Here is a 23,766-nt window from a genome sequence, read left to right as displayed (position 1 = left end):
AGATTGCGTTTTTATTTCCTATAGTACTATAAAAAAAAAATAACAATAGGAAATTAATTAAGAATGATCTAATTCATTAGGTGAACTCATAAACCTCTTATTCCATGGGTTACTATTTCATACCAACTTTCTCTAATTTCTTTGTCCTATTTCGTATGACACTAGGGTGTGCCCGTGCTGTACGGCACTGTAACCTCTTACTCATTTATATAGTCAAATAGCCCATCAATGTGTTGTCCCATCAAAAAGTAAATTGGATGTTGAATGGGATAGCAAATTGGATGCACTCCTCTTCAAACACCTAGATTCCGCCAAGTCATATTTTGCTGAAAATGAATAACAACCATTAGATGGGGTCCTTTGGGACCCACATAGTTCTATTTTATTAGATAGATTTATGAAAAAAATCTTATGTTGTCTTCACTTTTTTTTATTGATGTTGACTGGACACTCAACATCATTCAGTGTGATCTAATGTAGGAACTTTAGATCTGACTCTTGACCAAGGTCAATCTCAAGAATCAGGATTCTATTTTGTGGAAAATCAGACCATTCAATGGTGGGTTGGTTTGGCCAATGTTTGTGCAAGTTATATGCCTATTGCCTCTGATAAAAAATATGCCTATTGCATAAACTGGATCATTGGCACCCAGGGTTCTTACACGGTATGCTTACTTTTGGATAAGAAGTATTGATTTAGTGTGTTTTGCTTTGGTAGTTGTTTTCGTGCAAGTTACATTGACATGTATATAATAACCTCTTTTCAAACTCGGTAAGAGAAACTGTAACAGTGTTTTTGTTTTGTTTTGTTCTAAGGGTTGTTTAGTTCATGACTGAAATTGCTTGATTAATGTTTGCCTCTTCGTAGTCTTTTTAAAGTTTCATTTGTGAGAATATGGGGGTGAACATATATTCATAAAAGGTTGCTAGCCTTATAAATGTGAGTTTGGTTACAGATTGATATTTAAAGGGTTGTCTTTCAACTCGATACATGTCACACCAGTTGAGAAATCTCCAGGCTAACTTTGGCACAATGAGCGTAATCTTTACAGGTTTTGTAATCCCTTTCGATCAATTACATCTACTTTGTTATAAGGTTACTTGGTATCCTCTATGCTAAGTTGACAGTGTAAAACTATGGTTATTATTCTTTTAGGCATATTTTCAGTACATAGTTGTTGTTTTTCCTTTTAGGCATTTTGTTCAGCAGGAATGTATTAGTGTCACAAATTTAGGGGGATATATGATGTGGTGCATATCCATATAATAGCACAATTATCCACTAAAGGAAATTAAAAATCGCCATAGTGATCTTTATTCTAGCATTTGATTAGTACAATATGATATTAATTAGATTGATAAGATCCTATCAAACCAAACCTCATGAAAGCCACCTAAACATGCCATAGTATAAACATACTCATATATTGCCGTTCCACTTTTAGGAGATTGTGGTTGTGTTACCATATCATATATGTCTGGTATGGAAAGGTTTGTCTTAGTGTACAATACTTGCTTTCTTCTTTCTATGCCAATTGTTTTAAGAATAGCAACTAACGTCCTTTACTAAAGTCTAATATTCTGGACATTTGACAGACATAGTGTGATGTGATATAATTAGGCTGTAGGGCATTACTTCCCCCCCCCTAAAATGTGTTACTTAAGTCTAGAAGACTAAAACTACTCATGCATGCTCAGCACAAAACATACTACGTTGGTGCTAGGATTAAATGTTTCACCACATTAAGATGCACCAAGGGCTACATGCTTTGCTCAAAATTACATAACAATTTATTCATTATGCACTTATGACAATCTACTCATATTAAACATATCTTTATCAATATCACTGCATACAAGGATAAAGACATGGGGTTTGGAAAAATTACTATGTTATATACTTATATGTTATATGACTATCAGTATAAGATTTTCTGAAACTACGAGGTTTTACCCCTACAAAAGTTTTTGAAAAAAAACGTACTACTATGCCCTCACACACTCTCGCCTCCCCTTTTATTGCATATCATGTGTTAGTTTTTGGTAGGGGGTCCACTTTGGGTTTTACCTTGAATGGTAAGGAAGTATTAGTAAATTAGTTTTCTATCTTTATGTTTTTTTGATACTCAGATTTCCCATTATGTTTACCTAATTGCTCAAATGAAGCATGGTTGAGAATACTAAATTTGGTAGTCGTGCAATATGAATTTTAAAACTGGCAGAACAGACTCAAGGGATACAAAGATAGCGTCAGATCACATGGCTACATTCAAGGGGCACAACAGATTACAACTATTTATGGTCCTACGAGTGCCAAACTATGAAGGATTAATGTAGAAAGCGATTGTGTGGTATACCATAGAGGATGATTAGACTACGCATATGGTGTTTAATATTTTAAAAATACTTGAATGAGTTTTTGGTTGGAGTGTGTTAGAGAGTTTATGACTATTGTTGAGATCATTTATTAGTTATGTACATGTGTTGCTTTGTATGTTAAAGTGAAATATGTAGTTGAATATGACGAATATTTGATATATATTTGTGTTTCTGTTGATATGTTCAATGGCAGTTCATTTTTGTGTTTCTAATAATATGTTTAATGACAATTTTCCAAGGGAACCAATGTGTAAATCCAAAGGGTACAGTTTCAAGATTGTAAGATAGTACTGTACATAGTAGTCAGTCATGGTAGTATCCTTCGAACAAAGTGAGGGCAACTAAAGCAATGTAGCCCAGAAGTCCCAGATAAGATGTTACAAAGCTCTCTTGACTACTAAAATTTTGAACCATTTCTATGAAATCACTCAATATGTTAGTAGTGGAAATAGTGCATTCAATAAAGCCTTTGTCATATATCCAATGAAGGAAACTTTTCAGTATCTCATGTGATCTATATTGTTTCATTCATGACTAAGTGCCATACCAAACCTTTTAACCTTGGCTATTTAACTAAAACATAGAATGGGCTACCCTTATTTACACATAAACAAACATCAATAATCTCTCCTCCCAACCCCTACATATATCTCATAGAGCTTACCGTTCGCAACATTGATCATGGACTTCCACTTGATTCAAAAGTTAATTGGTACTCTCTCTCATCTCCTTATACGTACAACCTTAAAATCCCTCAAACCATCAGAAAATATTAGTTTGACAAGTATAATTTCGTATTTAAAATGGTGTGTTATCATACATCTTTTCAATATGATCTTCACTTTCTGTAAGTAAAAATTACTTAAATATCTCATAAACTATGCATAGTTATGAATATTTTTCATAACAATTTAATATAACGCACCCGATCGTAGAGAGTTTATGTGTGAGCTTAGTATGTGGTTCATATAATAGATGATTGAAATTTCTAAACTAAAATTTGGGAATTCAAATCATTCGATATCAATGATGGTTTCTTTTACGACAGTTTTTAAATATTAAAACAAAAATGGTAAAATATGGGACACATTGAATATTTAAAAAAAAAAAAAATCGTTTTGATCAAAACTTGAATCATTCAAATATTTTGGAGTTCAAATTTTTGACACATAATAATTTTAAAAAATAAATTAAAAAAAATAATATGAAAACGGTCCCCGTTAATATTGGACACATTAAATATTTATATAAATTTGTGTTCTCATCAAAATTTAAATCATTACAATATTCTATAGTTAAAACTTTTTAGTATATAATAATTCAAAAATTAAATTTATAAAATATTAAAAAAAAATCAAATCAATTATATGAAAACGGTCCCCGTTCGTTGAACGGGCTCAAAAACTAGTAGAAATATATGGTGGAGGAAAATTAGGAAGAATAAGACTAAAAATTTTAATTGGATTAGGCCCAACGATTCGGTACATACTTAATCCAGATCCAATCCAATAAAAGTCCGGTTCTGATTTTCAAGACCCAGAACCGGTCCAATATGATAACTATCTGTCCCAGACCCACTTTTATTGGTTTGGACCGGATCGGGTATCAGTTCTTACCCGACCCATTGCCAGCCCTAATTGATGCCAGATATATTGGACCACCAGAAGCAGTTTGGCGGTGATAAGAGCCCAAAACTGTAGTTTTAACCCTGTATCAGTCATACTTTTAGACCAATTATGTGAGTAATAATTAAGAGTTAATACCGACATTCGTGTTTTATGCATTTCAGGCTTCAAAGTCCATGATGTGCAGAAATGTGCCACTTTAGCGAGATAAAGGAGCAAAGATTGGTTGCTAAGGAGTTCCGTGATTAAAGGCCAAGATTCAAGAAGACAAAGCCTTTCTAAAGCCCGGTCAAAAGCTGAAAAGTCGACGCAGGCAGAAACGGCACACAAAGTCAGCAGAACTTCCGAAGGCCGTATTTTTGGACTCAGACCTCGGAATTGGGCCTACCTTATGTCAAAACGACCGGCTCGGAAAGAGCTTTCCAATGGTCTAAACCTTGACCCAATCAGAGGAGCAAAAGTGGACGAAAAGTCTATTGAATCCAACTGCATCTGAAGAGGCCTTTTTGGACTGAAAGAATTTGGTTTTGGGCCTGATTCTCTGGCCCAAAACATGGCTCCAAGCCCATTCACAATTTTTGGATCTGAAAGTATAAAAACAAGAGCTTGACTCTTTGTTAATGGTAGATAGTTAGACCTAGATTAGTTAGCCTCCATTAATTAGTTTTAGAACTTAGTTTTAGAATTTCAATTAGTTAATTAATTAGTTTTTCATATCTTGTTTTAGATCTAGTTTCATGTTTAATTAATTACTTTAGAACAAAGTAGATTATTAATTTAGTATTTGAATCATTGTTTTATTATTCATTAGATTAATAAAATAATGTTCTTGGTAATCTAGTTTTATTTTCCATTTACTTATTTAGTTCAATTCTTAGATTAACTTATTTATCATTATTAGTTTAATTCAATTATTGCATGAGTAGTTTTGAATTGAGTTTAAACAAGTAAAGTTCAAATCTTTATATCATGTCTTGTTCGAATTTGATTGGGAATGATAGCGTGATGATTCTCGGCTAAACCTCCATTAGAGGGGGTTGAGAAGCCTTAATGAAAGTTTGATTCCGATTATCGTAGAGTCGTCGTAATTTCCTTTCCGCTCTAGAAATGATTAGTTCACCATGAGAATAGGTGTAATCGTTCACATGCTAGTTATGAATTGGTAGAAATGCCATGTGTAATTAGGGATTAGGAATAACCAGATTGTTCTGCGAAACAGTTCAATTCGGATTACGACGATTCGTCGTTAGTGGATTAAGTTGAGCTAAGGTGGAATCAATCCCCCTCTAACTCCTTATCATAGAACCGACGTAGTATTCCCATAGTTGTTTAAATAGTCGACTAGTTGCATCTTGTGGGTAGTTGCATCGTAGTCTAGTTATCATTTCGTAAATCTCTCATTAGACTTTAGTTAAGATTATTTATTCGTAGAGAACATTACTTTCTTGAAAAGAACTAGGAGTGGAACGAATCATCTACTCCACTATATCTCAATAGGATTGAGAGTAGAAATCTTTGATAAATTAGGCACGTAATAAGTTTTAGTTTACTTACGTTTTGAGTTTTATCGTTCATTTCGTAGGTAAACTTTATTCTTTTTATGTTTATCAAATGGCGCCGCTGCCATCTTAGTTACCTTTAACATTGTTTTCATAGTATAAGTACTCTTCTTAAAGTCCCATTTCACCCACCCACCCTTGTTCGATCTAACTGTGGTTGTCTTTTTCAGCATTAAAACTTCCTCGCAAAAAAAAAAAAAAAAAAAAATTGCACGGAGCGCATTGCGTGCCCAAAAGAAGTGCGACTGCGCTAAAATCTTGGAAGTGAAGTTAGCGACCTTCAAACAGAGCGTGACCTGAGCTCAAACATCTGAACTTCGAAGTTTACACCGGAGCATCAAGCCCAAAAAGTGCACCAGCACCGAGCTGAATTTTTTGCCGGATTTCCACAGGTTTGATTCGAACTTCGATTTTTCAAGTTTTTCAAGGTGTTCTAACTTGTTATATACACTGAACACGCGTAAACAAGACGCTATTCATAAACGAAGCAAGGACGCAATCAGGTATTCCTTTCTTCCACACCTCGCATCTCCAGTTAGAGGTTTATACTAGTATATCAAGATTGTTTGGAGAGTTGACGTGTTTAGCTAAGTTTGGTCTTAGCCTTGTATGAGATTAAGGTCTGGTCGAACAAAAACACCGAACGTAATTACACGACAACGTCAACAAACAAGTCTATCTAGTATACCAACCATTACACCTCTAGCTACTATTTCACACACACCACCTGATATAATGCCCGAAGAAGGAGAGACTCCTCTCTCTGACTTCTACAAAGCCTTGAGCGATAGCCCCAAATCTTGCATCGTTCTAGCAGACCCAGTGGGGGATTTTTGAATCCCCGAATATTTTAATTTGTTACCCGCTTTTCATGGTTTAGACCATGAAAACCTTTATCGGCACATCGTAGGGATTGAACAAGTCCTAACAATATTCCACCATCGCACGGTTGGTGCGGAACAAATTAAACCGAGGGTATTTCCCTTCACCTTAGCCGATAAAGGCGTCTTGGTTAAGCGCCCAAAGCGCCCTAATTCTGTGGACTCGTGGGCTAAACTTGTTCATTTGTTTATGGAACATTTTACCCACCCCTAAAGACGGATGAGATGCTTTCCAAGATTCATTTCTTTTCGACAAAATCCTCATGAATCGTTTTCAGAGGCTTGGAATCGTTTCACCGATCTCCTTATAGAGTGTCCACATCATAACCTAGCTTAAAGACACGTTAGTTCGTGCCTTTTCAAAGGACTTCTACACCACCATAAAGAAGTTCTTGACATAATGAATGGGGTAGTTTCTTAAGTAAAAAGGAGCCTCGGAGGCTTATAAATTTTTAGAGGATCAAACTAAGTGAAATAACAATGGGGGGGGTAGTGACGATATCCACCGCCCGCTAGTTCTTCTTATACGTTAAGGCCGCCGGTATGTTTGAAATTAAACACGATCCCGAAGTTTAAAACTCTAATCGAATCACTCACTAAAAGGTAGAGGCCATTTACGTTCAACAAAACCTATCCCCGTCATGAATGTAAATTCAAATCCATGTAATTTTCATTTGGAGCCCCGAAGCATCCCGACTTCCATCGTCCCTATAGCCTATGAACAGGCTTGTTCCATTAATAGTGAACCTAACGCCCCTTGGAGACAAAATCCCAACTTCGGTTGGAGAAATAACCAACACGTCACACCTCTAGGGTACAATAATCAATATGTTAGGCCAACGCACAGTTTTATCCAAGCTCTACCACGACAAGGACAGGGTCAGGGTAATTATAATAATTATAACAACTAAGTGCAACCTCGACAAGGTCAAGCACAAGGTCAAGGTAGTTATAATAATTATAATGCTAATAGAGGTATCGTTCCGGTAAATAATAACTATCAAAATCCGCCCATAAATAATTCAAGCGAGATAGTTCTAGTCACACCACCCGTGACTACTACACCCACACAACCGGATCGTTTTGACACCTTCATAAAGTGAGCCAAAAACTTTTCCAAACCATGGCTCAATCTAACCAACAGCTTCTACAATCCGTTAATAATTTAAGCCAACAGTTGGCCCAAGATAAAGCCCAACCCAAAGGTGTGTTTCCAGGTCACGCAATACCTAATCCTAAAACAACAAACACAGCCTTTGAGGTAACCGATAATACTAGTAATGAATATGAAAATGTAGGTGAACTAAATGCCATCACCACTCTCCGTTCTGGCAGAGTGGTTAATAACAAAGTAACTATGCCTATAGTTACCCCACTAGTAGCCCCTACACCTGCTATTTTACTAGATACCGAAATAGAAACTGAAGAGCCTACCACTATAGAGGTACCAGTTACAACACAACCTAAGAAACAGAAAGCCAAGGTTAAACTTCCAGGTGATACCATTGCTAAATATAAAGAGAAACCACCGTTTCCACAAAAATTAGCTATGTTAACTAGGGATACAAATTATGAGGAGATTAGGGACATTTTTAAGAATCTAACTATAAACCTTCCCTTCCTCGAAGCTATTAAAAAGCTACCACACCATGCTAAGTTTCTTACGGAGTTGTGTACTACTAGGCGTAAGACCAATATACCAAAAGACGCCTTTTTAACAGAACAATTCCCAACTCTATCTGAACATAATGGAATTATTAAGTACAAGGACCCTGGTCATCCTACTGTACAATACACCTTAGGAGATTCACATACGACGACCGCGTTATTAGACCTGGGGGCTAGTGTTAACTTACTCCCGTTTTATTTGTATAGACAAATAGGTCTAAACGAGATGCAACCCACTAAAATGACGTTGCAATTAGCTGATCGGTCTATTAAGTATCCTAAGGGTGTGGTCGAAAATGTGCTGGTAAAAGTTCAGGATTTCTACTATCCGGCTGATTTTGTCATCCTCGATACAGAAGTCGCTAACGACTCTGTCCCGATCATCTTAGGGAGTCCTTTCCTGGCAACTGCCAATGCGCTCATTAATTGCCGCGATGGTTCAATGTCCATGTCTTTTGGCCATCTTGCGGTTGAAGTAAATGTTTTTAAAACAAAGACACATTTACCCGATTCGTCTATGGATGGAGAGGTTAGCATGATCGAGAGCTTCGCTCGATATTATTTCAACAACACGTTCCCTGATAATCATATGCCCAAATTTCTTTCCTTTGGAAGTTCAGACTCCAACATTTTCTTCCCTACACTAGTCGATATACATATTATAGATGAAGACGAGATAGATGACTTTCTCAAAGATATAGAGGACTACCATAGTAATGTGGATATGACCAATCTAGATGAGGAATTTGATGAGTTTCTTAGAGCAGGTGATGATTCACCCTATCAAGAACTACTTTGCACAACATCCACCTCGACTCCCCTCCTTCCACCCTTTCAAAGGAATCTCGAGTTTGCACTCGATCCTTTTGTTTTTCCTGTGCTTCATAATTTTTTAAATCCACCTAGTAAACAAATACTTCAGAAGGACAAACCATTTGACACCTTCATTTTCAGACTTGAGACAGTCCCTACCTACACCATGAATGAGTTTTGTGCTAAACCCACATCCTCATTGTTTACATGCTTTCCTTCTACAACTTATCCATATCCACCATATTTTCCACAACCATTCACTTTTCCACACTTATTCACTAGGACACCCTCTCGTTCAAAAATGAAAAAGAAGGTGCATGCTAGGTTACGTTATAGGGTTATCCGACTTCACTTTCAGTTCACTAGGTTGCGTCATAGAAAATCTTGGTGCTTAATTGTGTTTGGGTATGTTTTTTATGATATTTATTTATGGAATGATCCATAACTATTTCGGTTGTTGATATATGATAAACTGCATGTTCATACATATGTTTAGATAAAGTCTCGAGTATTTGACTATAAATGACTCAATTTTTGTGTTTGGTGCATTCCTTTCATTTCCAGATATTGGTGAGTGCACCATTAAGGTAACCGGGCCCTCCCTATGGAGTGTGTGGCTGTAAGTACCGGATCCTAAGTCCACGTTTAACATAATTCACGTTTTCCACTCTTGCATGTTTTCTCAGATTTTTGAGTCATGTTTCTCTATGGGGTGAATTATGTCCTTATTGCTTATTGTTTTTCCTTATAAAAGTAAAAAAATATTAAATAATAAACATAGTAATCTAGGAAGTCTCGGGAATCTGACTTTAAAAGACCCACTTTTAAAAAACAAATTTTCTAAACTCTGTTGTAAAAATTTGTTTGGGGGTGGGGTGTTCGTGTTTCTGTCCTCGAATGTTTGATGTCCCATTAGAGTTGCTTAGGCCGTTTAATTGTATTTCGATTCGGGTTGACATAATCTATGAATTTAGAGTTCATTCGTTCGCATAACGTACGTCATGCACGCAATTCGAGGCATTTTTCACTATCTTATATGTCATCCACAGTCGGAATAGAGTGTTTTATGGATCATTGGATTGGAAATTCTCTCCTGATAATTTCCATATCTCATTCGCAAAAATCAGACTGGTAACGAAGCGACAAATTTAGTTTGAAGTTGCGCTAAAAATCGACAAAATTCGAAAAATTCGAATTGGGCTTGGGCCCAACCCGCGCGCACCTGTGTGCCTTACCTTCACACCAACAGTCGCGTTCTTCACTTCTCCAAACCGCCATTAACGACCAACAAAGCTTCAAACCCTACCTAAAAAAAAAAAGAAAACCAATACACCCACGCCAAACATCCAAACCCACTCCAAATCTTCTCAAAACCGTACCACCACCACCTCCACCAATTTAAATCATCAAAAACCACCGAAAAATAAAAAAAATTCAAGCTGTTGTGCCACCACCGCACCACCACCATTGTTGTTCCAGTGAGGTTGTTCCTCATTGCTTCCTACACCTTCTACAAACCCCAAATCAGTTCAAACTCCAATGGCTCAACAACGTTGAATTTTACCAGAGCAAGCATTTAGCTGGCGACCACTTCGCGCCATTTTACAGTGACCGAAATGATTAGTAGAGATTGGAATAGCTTGTGGTACTCGACTGATGCCTTTTACCACGAAGAGTTAGTCCGACGGTTTTACAACACGAGGGAGTTGGAGGGGAGTAGAATTTTCATTACGGTGGCAAAGAGGAGGAAGGAAGTAACTGCTGGGTTGTTGGCTGAGATTCTAGGCATTCCACCTAGAATCCATATGGATGCCATGTTACAGGAGTCCCAATATAATGGGGTCGAGCCATTGATGAACGCGACTATTACCGAAGGGAACTACAATGCGAGCTCGCATTGTGTTCGCCAGGAATCCCTCAGAACCAACCAGTTGGCTGCAGCTCAGTGGATTGGTAGGAATGTCCTAGGGAAGGAGAAGGTCAGTGACATCGATCTGAACTGCCTCCACATTCTATGGATACTCCAGGAGTAGAAGTATGAGTTCTGTATCTTGGAGTTTTTGCTTAGCATGATTAGGGGAGTGGGAAAGTCGATTGCACCTCTCCCTATTTTAATAACCAAGATCATGCTAAAGTTGAGAGCGACTCCCACGTCTGATAGGATTTACCTCACCCTACACCGAAATCCTCGTATTTATAAGGATTGTGTCCAATGAGTTTGGAGGTTGCCTGAGGATAGGGAAGAGGATGAGGAGGATGGTGGAAATGAGAATGACTCGGAGGATGAGGAAGACTTGACTTGTTTTGATGCTGATGCTTTGGAGAGGTGTTGGTCAGATGCAGAACGCATGGCTGTGATTCATCGTGGCATGCGTTCACTCAATACTATCTGCGAAGACCTCCGAACTCGACAGGCTACTATCCACCATAACTTCGAGATTCATACCCAGTGAGAGGATGAGCGGTGGGAACAGATGAGGAATGAGCTAGAAGCTCAGCGCCAGTTCCGGGCCGATATGCTTGCATGCTTCCCATCTCACGGGGATTCTCTTTCTGAGGATACATCATCGAGGCACCGGCGTCGCCGCCGTCAAAAAGGCTAATGGTGCCGCCTGATCGGAGCTCGGGAGCCATCTCCTGAGCGTGTGCCCTCCGCTACCAGTACCGACGTGTTTAGGGATAGTATAGCTTGATGATTTTTATTTGTAGTTTTATTATTGTTAGTTATTTTAATGTCAGTTTTAATTCGGTAATTTGAATTTTGTAGTGACAATGTACTTCGAATGAAAAATTTAATATAATACGGTTATTTTCATTGTGCGTAGTTGTTTAATATTGATCCCACCTTCCCAAATTGTTTGGGGGTGGTGTTATCTATTCCAGCATGATTTTTATATGACCCTCGTTTTTAGAAGTTATTTCGGAGTCAGGGTGAGAATATGGCCGATTAGGCTTATCTATGAATAAATATCATGGTAGGATGAAATCTCGATAAAATAGGTAGATTCTATCCTAAATTCAACCTAAAAGATACTAGGGTTGTTTTAGAATCAAGAATATGAGTTGTTTCCGTTTTCGGGTTTGGAAATTTTAGTATTTCGGAAACTGTCGTAAAAACTTTTTGGCAACTTTCCGATCCGTTTTAGCAACTTAAAACCTATATAAACTTCATTCATTCTACACTCACAACCCACACTACACCTAACTTCCATCACTCATCTTTCACTCCCACGTTTTCCACGTTTCGTCTCATTTTTCAACCATCAGCACCTCGGAGCGCACCTGCGCCCCAGTGGAGCACACTCGCGCCCTACTCATCTATCAGAAATTTTGCACTGAGCGCACCCGCGCCCAAGGTGACCGCGACTCACTCTCAAACACTGGAACTCGAAAATCATCAGAGCTCACCTGCGCCCAAGTGGATCGCACCTGCGCCCTGACCTCCGTAAACACAAAAATTTCCAGTTTTCTGCGGGTTGTTCCCGGATCATTTGCAGCTATTCTAGAGCATCGTTTTGAGATGACATCTCCTACAATAATACCAGAACAGTCTTTCGAAGATTTGTTCCAAAGCACTACTTATGGTGCTTGGTTTCATGAAGGTGATCACACGTACGTAGGTGGGAACCGCTTATGGTAAGACTGATGAACTTTATTCTCCAACACTAGCATCTTATTTTTATGATAATTTCATTTTCTTTGAGAGACCGGATGGAGAACACTTGTTCTCCATCAACATTAATGATGAACCAATGGAAATTACCAGGTTCTTGCTAGCATTTGTTCTTGGACTTGCTATGCCCGCTGAAATACAAGACCCATGGTGTTATTGGGTAGATAATATGCATGTCTACACTTATGAGTTTTTGCATGAGTCGTATGGGGCAGGCATTTTCCATATCGAGGACCAAGGGGAATATAACGTAGCCTTTGGTAGCTTGTCCATGAACATAGGAACTGTTATGTTTTGGATCATGCTAAACATTTTTGGGGAGTGGCGTTTTTCTTCTGTGAATGATGCCACTTGCAGCGTCTTCCTTGCTTTAGCCAGGGGACGTATGTGTCATGACCTTCCCAGAACCTTGATGTCTAGTTTAGCTCGAGCCCATAGCATGAGGCATAAATACCTTCTTATGACTGTTCTAATTTCCCGTATTATGCTATGTTTCTTTCCTGTTTTTTGTACATGTTTCACGGATTAGATTACGGTCGACACTGTACGACCCACTAATAGTATTATTCGATCTTTCCGTGCAATGACTTGGCAAGGGTGGAGGATACAACCTCATCAAGTTGCTTAATAGGTTAGCAATAATAGATGATAAATGGCGGGAAGCCTGGCAAATTATCATGGCATGGCAGGACGCGAAGGAACCTCACTTCTTTATAGAAGAAGAGGATGAGGAGGATGATGAATAAAGCGGGAGATAAGGTAAGTTTTAATTCTAGTTAGTGTCTGCTTATGTCCTAAGCAATTTGATTCTTGTTAACCCCATAATGGGTGGAACTCTTATAGACTTGCGTCAGTTTTTATATTAGTATGTTTTAACCTTGTTTTGCAGATGTTCCAGAATTTCACGCGTTTCCATGGTATTTTTCTACCCTCTTTATTTAAATGCTTTGAGGACAAAGCATGCTTCTTGTTTGGGGGGCATAGAAACACGTGTAATTAAGGCATCTGTTAGGATATAGATAGGTATAATGTGCACTTGTTTTCTAGTTAAAATTTCAAAAATTCAAAAATATAAATAAATAAGTTCATGCTATACACTTAGGAATATTGGTATTGTTTTCCTTCTCTATGCTCTTAATAATCTAGAAGTTTCACGTAGCTTTTACATCAGAATAATTGTTAGAAACTTAGGTTAATATATAGGTAATAATCTTTGCATCTATCTATAAATATATTACATGAGTATCTATGATGGTTAGCAGTAAGTTTTTCAAATCTAGGCTAGAGTACTTATTCTACAAATCTGTGAGAATATAGCCTAAAGCCTTATATGATTAAAACATTTGAGAAATGACACAAGGGAGAAGTAAAATCTGGATAGAAAAATCACACGCCCACTTGCTTGATCACTATGCCATATCCTAAGCGAGAATTTAGGCCCTCTTTGGATCGATATAGCTAGAAATTCAAACCTATGAATTATTTTTCTAATTAAGCCCCTCGAGCCTTTCTTTAGCCTTTCATAAAACACAATCCTTTACCCTGTTACAAAACAAAATAAAATAAAAATTCAACCTACCCAATTTAGATAAGTCGATCTGAGAATAGAATGAGGAAGAAAGAAGAAGAGAAAAACCTGTGTAAACAAAAGTTAGTTAATTGCTTCAGAAAATAAAGAAAAAAAGTTTCCATCCAAAGAAAAGAAAAATAAAAATAGAAATAAAATAAAAACTCAAAAAAAATAGAATAAAAAGAGTCAAAAGCCAAAGGAAAAGAAAAATAAATATATGGCTAAGGATGGAAACAAAGTGTAGAAGCAAAAGTAAATAACAAGGTTTTCTCTAGTTACATAATATGAAGACTCTATTATCTCAGACTTGTCCTTTTTGAATATCCATTTCCTTCCTTCTTAAACCATCTCCTAATCCCCGCAACACCTAATAAAGACCTCTAGCTTAATTAGGAATAGGTTAGTGTGATAGTAAGTGGCAGATGTGTTTGATCGACTCCGGCTTCCTTGTTGTCATTAAGATTGTAAGGTAAAGTGTGCCCACTGCACACTGGAGTAGCGAAACTTGAGTGGAAAAATTAGAGTGTTGTATCTTGACCATTATTGTGAGAACCTACTTAAGGACGCTATTCCGAGTTTCAGAAATGAACCTGCTAGGCATTTCATAGTATTACTCATTGGATATATGTTTATTGTAGATGATTGATTATTATGCATATATTAGCTTAGGTTTCGACTTGATTACTCTATATGCATTGCTAGTGAGAGGTATAGTTAATTTAGAGCATGAATAAGGAAACAATAGTTTTATTTCTTAGTTGTTGTAGTATAGATGAAGTTTGTGAGTACCTTCACTGGAAAACTCTCACGAGGCTATAACTCATCCACTAGGGAATTCCTAGTGATTTAAGGCCTTGTTGCATATGGTCAATGCAATCGCACTCAGCGAAACGAGAATAGATAGAACTCCATTTTTGGTCACTTATTCTAATTTCTCATCTTTGCTTGAGGACAAGCAAAATGCTGTTTGGGGGTGGTTTGATAAGAGCCGAAAACTGTAGTTTTAACCCTGTAATAGTCATACTTTTAAACCAATTATGTGAGTAATAATTAAGAGTTAATACTGATTACGTGTTTTTATGCATTTCAGGCTTCAAAGTCCATGATGTGCAGAAATGTGCCACTTTAATGGGATAAAGGAGCAAAGGTCGGTTGCTAAGGAGTTCCGTGATTAAAGACCAAGATTCAAGAAGACAAAGCCTTTGTAAAGCCCGGTCAAAAGCTGAAAAGTCAACGTGGGCAGAAACAGCACACAAAGTCAGCAGAACTTCCTAAGGTCGTATCTTTGGACTCAGACCTCGGAATTGGGCCTACCTTATGTCAAAACGACTGGATCGGAAAGAGCTTTCCAATGGTCTCAGCCTTGATCCAATCAGAGGAGCAGAAGTGGACGAAAAGTCTGTTGAAGCCAACTGCAGCTGAAGAGGCCTTTTTGGACTAAAAGAATTGGGTTTTGGGCCTGATTCTCTGGCCCAAAACATGGCTCCAAGCCCATGCACGATTTTTGGATCTGAAAGTATAAAAACAAGAGCTTGACTCTTTGTTAATGGTAGATAGTTAGACCTAGATTAGTTAGCCTCCATTAATTAGTTTTAGAACTTAGTTTTAGAATTTCAATTAGTGAATTAATTAGTTTTTCATATCTTGTTTTAGATCTAGTTTCATGTTTAATTAATTACTTTAGAATAAAGTAGATTATTAATTTAGTATTTGAATCATTGTTTTATTATTCATTAGATTAATAAAATAGTGTTCTTGGTAATCTAGTTTCATTTTTCATTTACTTATTTAGTTCAATTCTTAGATTTACTTATTTGTCATTATTAGTTTAATTCAATTATTGCATGAGTAGTTTTGAATTGAGTTTAAACAAGTAAAGTTCAAATCTTTATATCATGTCTTGTTCGAATTTGATTGGAAATGATAGCGTGATGATTCTCGGCTAAACCTCCATTAGAGGGGGTTGAGAAACCTTGATGAAAGCTTGATTCCGATTATCGTAGAGTCATCGTAATTTCCTTTCCACTCTAGAAATGATTAGTTCACCATGAGAATGGGTGTAATCGTTCACATGCTAGTTATGAATTGGTAGATATGCCATGTGTAATTAAGGATTAGGAATAACCAGATTGTTCTGCGAAACAGTTCAATTCGGATTACGACGATTCGTCGTTAGTGGATTAAGTTGAGCTAAAGTGGAATCAATTCCCCTCTAACTCCTTATCATAGAATCGACGTAGTATTCCCATAGTTGTTTAAATAGTCGACTAGTTGCATCTTGTGGGTAGTTGCATCGTAGTATAGTTATCATTTCGTAAATCTCTCATTAGACTTTAGTTAAGATTATTTATACGTAGAGAACATTACTTTGCGAAAGAACTAGGAGTGGAACGAATCATCTACTCCACTATATCTCAATAGGATTGAGAGTAGAAATCTTTGATAAATTAGGCACGTAATAAGTTTTAGTTTACTTACGTTTTGAGTTTTATCGTTCATTTCGTAGGTAAACTTTATTCTTTTTATGTTTATCAGGCGGCTATTTGGGTTTTCCTTACATGAAGAGTTTCCAACTATTGTAAGGTTATCTCTTCACTTGCCAGGTATTTAACACTTGATTAAACCAATTTCATCAATATACTATTAAGTTATACTGGAATGCCATACTGTTAAGTTATGATTTGTTTCCAGGTATGCATCATGTTGTGTTTAACCCTAAGGAACCAATGGAGAATATTCTTGAGAGGGCGAAATGACAAAAGTCGAGTCTCACTTCATTTTTTGACTGTTATGCTTCAAATCCAGATGGTCAGGCCTATACTTACCAAGAATTCCCCGAGCACTTTGTTTGGCACAAAACAAAAAAGGTACGGACTAAAAGAAGCAGTGGTTATGCTATTGGCAAGATGTATTTTGCCAAGCCCAACGAGGGAGAGAGGTTTTACTTGCATCTACTATTGACCATCGTAAAGGGCCCAACATCATTTGAGGATCTACGCAAATTTGAAGGTATTCCTCATCCAACATTCAAGGTTGCGTGTGTTGCACGTAGACTTCTTAAAGATGATAGAGAGTGGATACATTATTTAGAAGAAGCGGCGATAATGAATATTGGATATAAGCTAAGGAGATTGTTCGACATTATTCTGTTGGAGTGCAATCCAATGCAACCACATCTGTTGTGGGATAGATTCTCAACAAATATATGTGACGACTTGGCGCACAAATTATAAACTATCTTCAACATTCCTAATCCATTAAAAGAGCAGGTGACAGATATTATATTAATGCTTCCTTCATGTAGCCTATATTATATTATTAATACACAATTTTCCTGCAGGTGATAGATTATGGGTTACATCTATAGGAGCAGTTCCTCATGGAATCTAAAAACAAAACTCTAGAAGACTTTTCCTCGATGCCCCGACCACTCAAAAAATGGAACAAAGGGATTGGAAATAGACTACTTTGGGAGCAATGCCAACTCCAGTTTGACTTTCAAGATGAACAAATCAATCGTAACATTGATCGTCTTAACAATGAGCAACGCCATGCGTTTGATACCGTGGTTGATTCAGTCATGCAAAATGCAGGGGGAATTTTCTTCTAAAATGGAGCTGCAGGTACAGGAAAGACATTTGTGTATAATACGATTGCAGCTAAATGTCGTCATCTAGGACATATTGTGATTGCAGTTGCCTCATCTAGTATTTCGTCACTTTTATTAGAGCAAGTCCAATGGGGGGTTATATGGGCTGCTAAAGGCACATATAGCACCCCAACCACAAAAATGTCATTCCAATGGAGCTGCTAAAAGGGTCTTAAATTTGGAAGGAGTTAAAAACTCAGCCAAAGGTAAGACCTTCGCTAGCAGCTGCTATAATAAGTTCGGGAGACGAACGACATAGTTTCTGCCGTCCGTGTCTTAAATTTTGACGGACGGCATAAACTGTACCATCTGTCCAAAAAAATTTCAAAAAATAATGGACGGATGGAAAAAGCTATGCCGTCTGTATCATTTAGCCCTTCAAAACAGACAACGCGATTGGATTGGTTTTTTTATTTTGGAGAGCTAAATTTGGCTGGGCAAGCTAAAAGGCCTATGTGGCACTTATGTGGCACTTTTAGCAACCCAATTTAGCAACTCTCCATTGGACTTACTCTTAGATGGTGGTAGAACAACTCATTCATCTTTTTCTATTCCTTTTGATGTGTTGGAGAACTCTATGTGCGGCTTCAAAAAGGATTCGCTCCAAGCAGGTCTGTTTAAAGAAACAAAACTGATAATTTGGGATGAAGTCTCCATGCAGCATAGGTTTTGTATTGAAGCAGTCGACCATTCACTCCAGGATATTTGTAACAATGAAAGACCATTTAGTGGAATCACTGTTGTTCTAGGTGGTGACTTCCGACAAATTCTTCCAGTTATACCACAAGGTGAACGTGAGGATATTATAGGTACATCACTGAGAAGGTCTTTGCTCTGGAAACACATCAATGTTTTATCTTTGGTGCAAAATATGAGATTAGACAGTGACTTGCCAGATAACGTGTTGTTCTCAAATTTCTTGATGGAGGTATTACTTAATTTCTTGAAAAAAATAATCCTTTTTGCTGACCATTTTAAACTATACACAATCACTCATCTCATATGCTCTCATTTGAAATTTTCAGGTTGGAATGAAACCAAAAGAAAGTGCTCAATTGCCGCCGGAGATTCAAAATTGTAGAAATCTTCATGACTTGCTAAATAATGTATATCCCAATCTAAGTGAGCAGTTTGAAGTTGACCCAAATTATTTGACCGAGTGGACTATCCTTTCAGCACGTAACGATGACGTTAGCACTATAAATGTTACTGCACTAGATACGTTTCTTGGGGAAGAAATTGTTTGCTTAGGTGCTGACAAGTTAGGCGTTGCCAGTGTTATTGATAGTGGTAATGCAAATAGCTATCTAACATAGTACTTGAACTCATTCGATCCTTCTGGGTTGCATCCATTCAAGCTTACGCTCAAGAAGGGATGCCCAGTAATGTTGCTGAGAAATATAGCGTTAACAGATGGACTTTGTAACGACATGCGCCTGATGATTGTGTGTACAAAGCCACACATGGTGCTGGTTCTAATCTTAACTGGAGAAAAAGCAAGGAAATTATGCTTTATCCCGAGAATATCATTAACGCCTTCGACCAATGAAATACCATTTCAAATGACCAGATGACAGTTTTCGATTCAATTATCTTTTGCAATGACAATAAACAAATCACAGGAGCAGTCTGTTAAGTACGTTGGTATTAATTTGCGAAACCCAATGTTTAGCCATGGTCAATTATATGTGGCGTTATCAAAATGCACTTCTTCAAAATGAATCAGTGTCATCCTCCTTCCTGATTCTTCAAACCACACAACTAATATCGTGTATCCTGAAGTCCTGTTTTAGTTTGAGAGAAGGTATATTTCGTAACTTTTGAGCTATGATGTTTATTTCTCAATTTCTTTTTATACAAAATTTAAAGTTTATACCAAATTACTTCTAAAGTTATTAATATTATTATTGCAGTGTAATTATCTTATTATGCACATCATTAGCAACTTTGAAGGTAATTAACATACTACGGTAAGCACAACTATTTACATTCATTCTTCGTTCAAGGTTTTCAGTGACATCCTTTTCTTTGAGGCCAAACTCTTCAATAAACTTCTTCATATTGTCGTTTTAGTTTGAACAGAGGCCAAACTCCAGTGACATACTTAATGATTACAATGTTGTTAGTGCATAGTAGAATACTTGATGCACGAAAACATTAGATATTGAGTAGTGCTTAGAATAGAACTCACTAAATATTTTTGCTTTTAAATGTCACTTGATCTTAAAGCGCAGCGTCATATAGACTGAGTTATTTTTTTTTTAACTTTTTCTTAGAATGCGAAAGAAAATATGTTTAAGTTACTATGTTATGTTTCTCTCATTTCATCGTTAGAGTAATAACATTAGCTCTTAGCTCTTGGATTCTCCCCTATGATGCTAGGAATATTGATTCTGTAGCTCAATTAGACACTTACCAATTCAATCCACTCAGTAGAAATAGTTGACTTGATAATAATATCTTTAGTTAACACCATCTTTTTGAGGAACTTGAAGTGAATTTCTGATCATTAAATTGTTTTATGAACATAAAGCAACCTGATGTTCATAAATGTCATACTTATCTAAACTTCAAGTATCACATTTATACCTCGGGTTAATATTTCATTTTGACTATTTTTTTGGTGGTTATATATATGAAATAAAAGAACTTTTGTTCAGCTAAACATGAGAAACCCAGAGTTGCTAAAGAAGAAATACTAACCTGCTGTTTTTCCTGTAAGAGTTAATACTTAAAAAAACTTAGCTTCCGTTGATTTATGGCTTAATTAGTTGCAAAGTTAAAGTGAATATTAATTCAATTGAACTTTTAGTGTTTGCAGTTTAAAGAGTTGGCTCAGGCTTATGAGGTTCTTAGTGACCCTGAGAAGCGTGAAATATATGACCAGTATGGAGAGGATGCCCTTAAGAAAGGAATGGTGGGTGGAGGAGGAGGTGGACAAGATCCATTCGATATCTTCCAATTATTTTTTGGTGGTAGTCCATTTGGAGGTAAAGCTGTTGGTTGCATGAGTACTTTATTTGTGAATGTGACTTTAATTTATTTTTTTGGCTTCTCCGTATAAATTTATATGTATCTGTTTATGGGGTGCATTTTTGCAGTCAGAGTCACTGGGGATATTGTGTTTGTCCTACAATAGAAGGAACACCCCAAGTATAAGAGGAAAGTTGATAACCTGTACATTGAGCACAGTTTGTCCCTAACAGAGGCTCTCTATGGATTCCAGTTCGTATTGACTCACTTGGATAACAGGCAGCTCATCATCAAGTCCAACCCTGGGGAAGTTGTCAAGTGATAAGAGCCCAAAAACTGTAGTTTTAACCCCTTAATAATATTACATTTAGACCAATTATGTTTATAATAAATAAGAGTTAGTACTGTTTATGTACTTTTGTATATTTCAGGTTTTGGAGTCAAATATGTAAAGAAAATATGTCACTTTTGCAAGAGAAAGGAGCAACGGTTGGTTGCTAAGAAGTTCTATGGTTAAAGCCCAAGTTTCAAGGAGAAAAAGCCCAGTCAAAGCTGAAAAGTCAAAGTCAACGCGGGCAGAAATAGCGCATAAAAGTCAACATAATTTCTGCTGGCCGTATCTTTGAACTTAGACCTCAGAATTGGGCCTACTATGTTTCAAAATGACCGGCTCGAAAAGATATTTCTAATGGTTCAGGCCTTGATCCAATTAGAGGAGTAAAAATGGACGAAAAGTCTGTTACAGTAATTTCCAATAGAGAAACCCTTTTTGGACTTAAGTAATTAGGTTTTGGGCTTGATTTAATGGCCCAAAACATAGCTCCAAAGCCCATACATGAAATTGTAAACCTAGCCCTCTCCTATATAAAGATGACTAAGGAAAAATTCAAAGGAGAACACCTTAGTTAATTAATTTAGGGTCCTGTATTGGGCGCCACCAGAATTAGATTAGGCAGCCTCCAGCCTAAGCCCAAATCGCAAAGCCCAACAAAAAGCCCAATACATCCCCCCACTTCCATCGCGAAGCCGGAAAAACCTTCCCTAGCCGGTCATCTCTCTCGCACACTCGGCCAAAAAACCCTTCGAACCCTAACCAAAAATGAATTAGAATCGGCTTAACTACAATTGTAATTGAGAATTGCCCAATCAAATTAAGAATCGCCCAATCCAATTGAGAATCGCCCAATCTAATTGTAAGTTTTCTTTCTTCTTTTATTGTCGTTAACAACCAACTTCATATATTATTTTCTTGATATCTAAATTTTCTTGTTTCTTGAATCCATGGCTAGTGAAGCTACTACAGCTACTACTGTTGTTGTTCCTGATCAAACTACTACTATTGAGGTGAATGATCCCACCCCCCATCTTCTTTGTTTTTGATATAATCATGTTTGTTTTTGTGTTTTGCGTGTTTCTTTTTTAGATTAGTATGTTTGGAACTGAAAGTTAATTATCTGTTAAGGTCTTGGTATACTAATTGGCTGTTTATTTGTGAGGGTCTAGCTTTTTTACTCGGTCTTGTTACATTGTAGGCATTGTTTCTTTATGAGATTAGTATGTTTGTGATTGTAATAGTTACACTGTAGGCATATGGTCTGATATAGGGAATCTTACCAAGCTTTCAGGCAGTCTTTTGGGCTCTTTGTCTTGTTCACATCCTTCACGCCTTTATCTTGTTGCTGGCACTTGCATTCTTGACACTATTTTTTCCAAATGAACTTGATTATTGCTAGCTTTGTCTCCCTTACCTATATCTTTATCATGCCTAAAGTTGCAATGAGAAATAAGCACCACCTTTGATTCAAGTTTCATTTTCCTGCTTACTTTAAGAGATCTCTCGTTGGTGACCCATTAATTGAGTTTGGCCTGGTCCATGAATGTGCCTGAATTGGGCAATCAAAATTCTGTTGACATATAAGTTCAGGGAGGAAAGTAATGGAGAGAGTTTGGTGCATTGACTAATTTGTTGCTACCACAACCTTTTATCTGTGCATGCGGCTTTTCTTAGGATCATGCCATATGGTACCCTAGTTTGTGTATTGGTGTTCCTAAGACAAACATAAGAAGTTGAATTTGTCGAAGTAAAATGAAGTGTTAGCAGGAAAACCTTGGAAAGGATGGGAAGCTTGAATCATAGACACAATAAGCAGAGATGTATAATTTGTTTCCCTGCTCTGTATATTTTGTTGTTCGATCCATTGTCAGTTTAAAGAAGAGATTTTTATGGCTTCCTTCCCATTTATTGGCTCATGACTTTGGATTACAGTCTTACTTTCTAGGTCATCATTTGTTGTCGATAACCTTGGTTCAGTTGATTTAGAATGAATTTTGTTATCACTGGCGTAGTATAGCAATGATTTTTTAATTGTTGTTATAATATTCCGTAGTATAATCGTAGTACGATCGTAGTATAACAACGAATTTTTTAATCGTAGTATAACAACGAATTTCTGATTCACAATCGTAGTACATAAATCTTAACTTTTGTTTCCTCCAGTTTTGTTGTTTATTGATATTGATTTTTTATTTGGGTGTGTAAGGTTGTTGGTGAATCTAGAAGGAAAGAGGAGTATTTCTGTTTCGCCGAGCATTATTGTGCTTGCTATTCGTTTTTCTATGATATAGTTAATAGGGGAGAACAGCTTTGTGTAGGTTTTCTGTCCTAAGTGATTTCATATAACTCGGAAACTGTCTATGTGATTTTTTTTTATCATGTGGATTTTGATTCAATTTTTCTTTTCTACTTAGTGTAAGCATCAGTTAGCTGCGAGGCTTGCTGCATCTATTGGAGCTTGTGTGGAAGTGAATGTGTCAGATGAGCAGCTAGCAATACTGCTTTCCAAGCTTTGAAGCCTTAGTCGTAAAAGCTATATTCTGTATTTTTCTAAAAGGTAACTACTAATTGAACTAATAATTGAAACTGAATGTTTTAAATTATGAGGCTCATTATTTTAATTATGACCAATGGACTTCACT

At 37.0% G+C, this 23,766-nt stretch overlaps 1 pseudogene; it reads right to left on the bottom strand.

Moving 5' to 3' along the window:
• Positions 1-6,679: 6,679 nt before the first annotated feature.
• Positions 6,680-6,774, bottom strand: LOC147480495 (small nucleolar RNA R71; annotated as a pseudogene).
• Positions 6,775-23,766: the final 16,992 nt, after the last annotated feature.

Source organism: Coptis chinensis, chromosome 8 (genome assembly GCF_015680905.1).
Source record: "Coptis chinensis isolate HL-2020 chromosome 8, ASM1568090v1, whole genome shotgun sequence".
In the NCBI taxonomy this organism is placed as follows: domain Eukaryota; kingdom Viridiplantae; phylum Streptophyta; class Magnoliopsida; order Ranunculales; family Ranunculaceae; genus Coptis; species Coptis chinensis.
The sequence above is the reverse complement of the archived record's forward strand: the minus strand, read 5'-3'. Positions and strand labels throughout refer to the sequence as shown.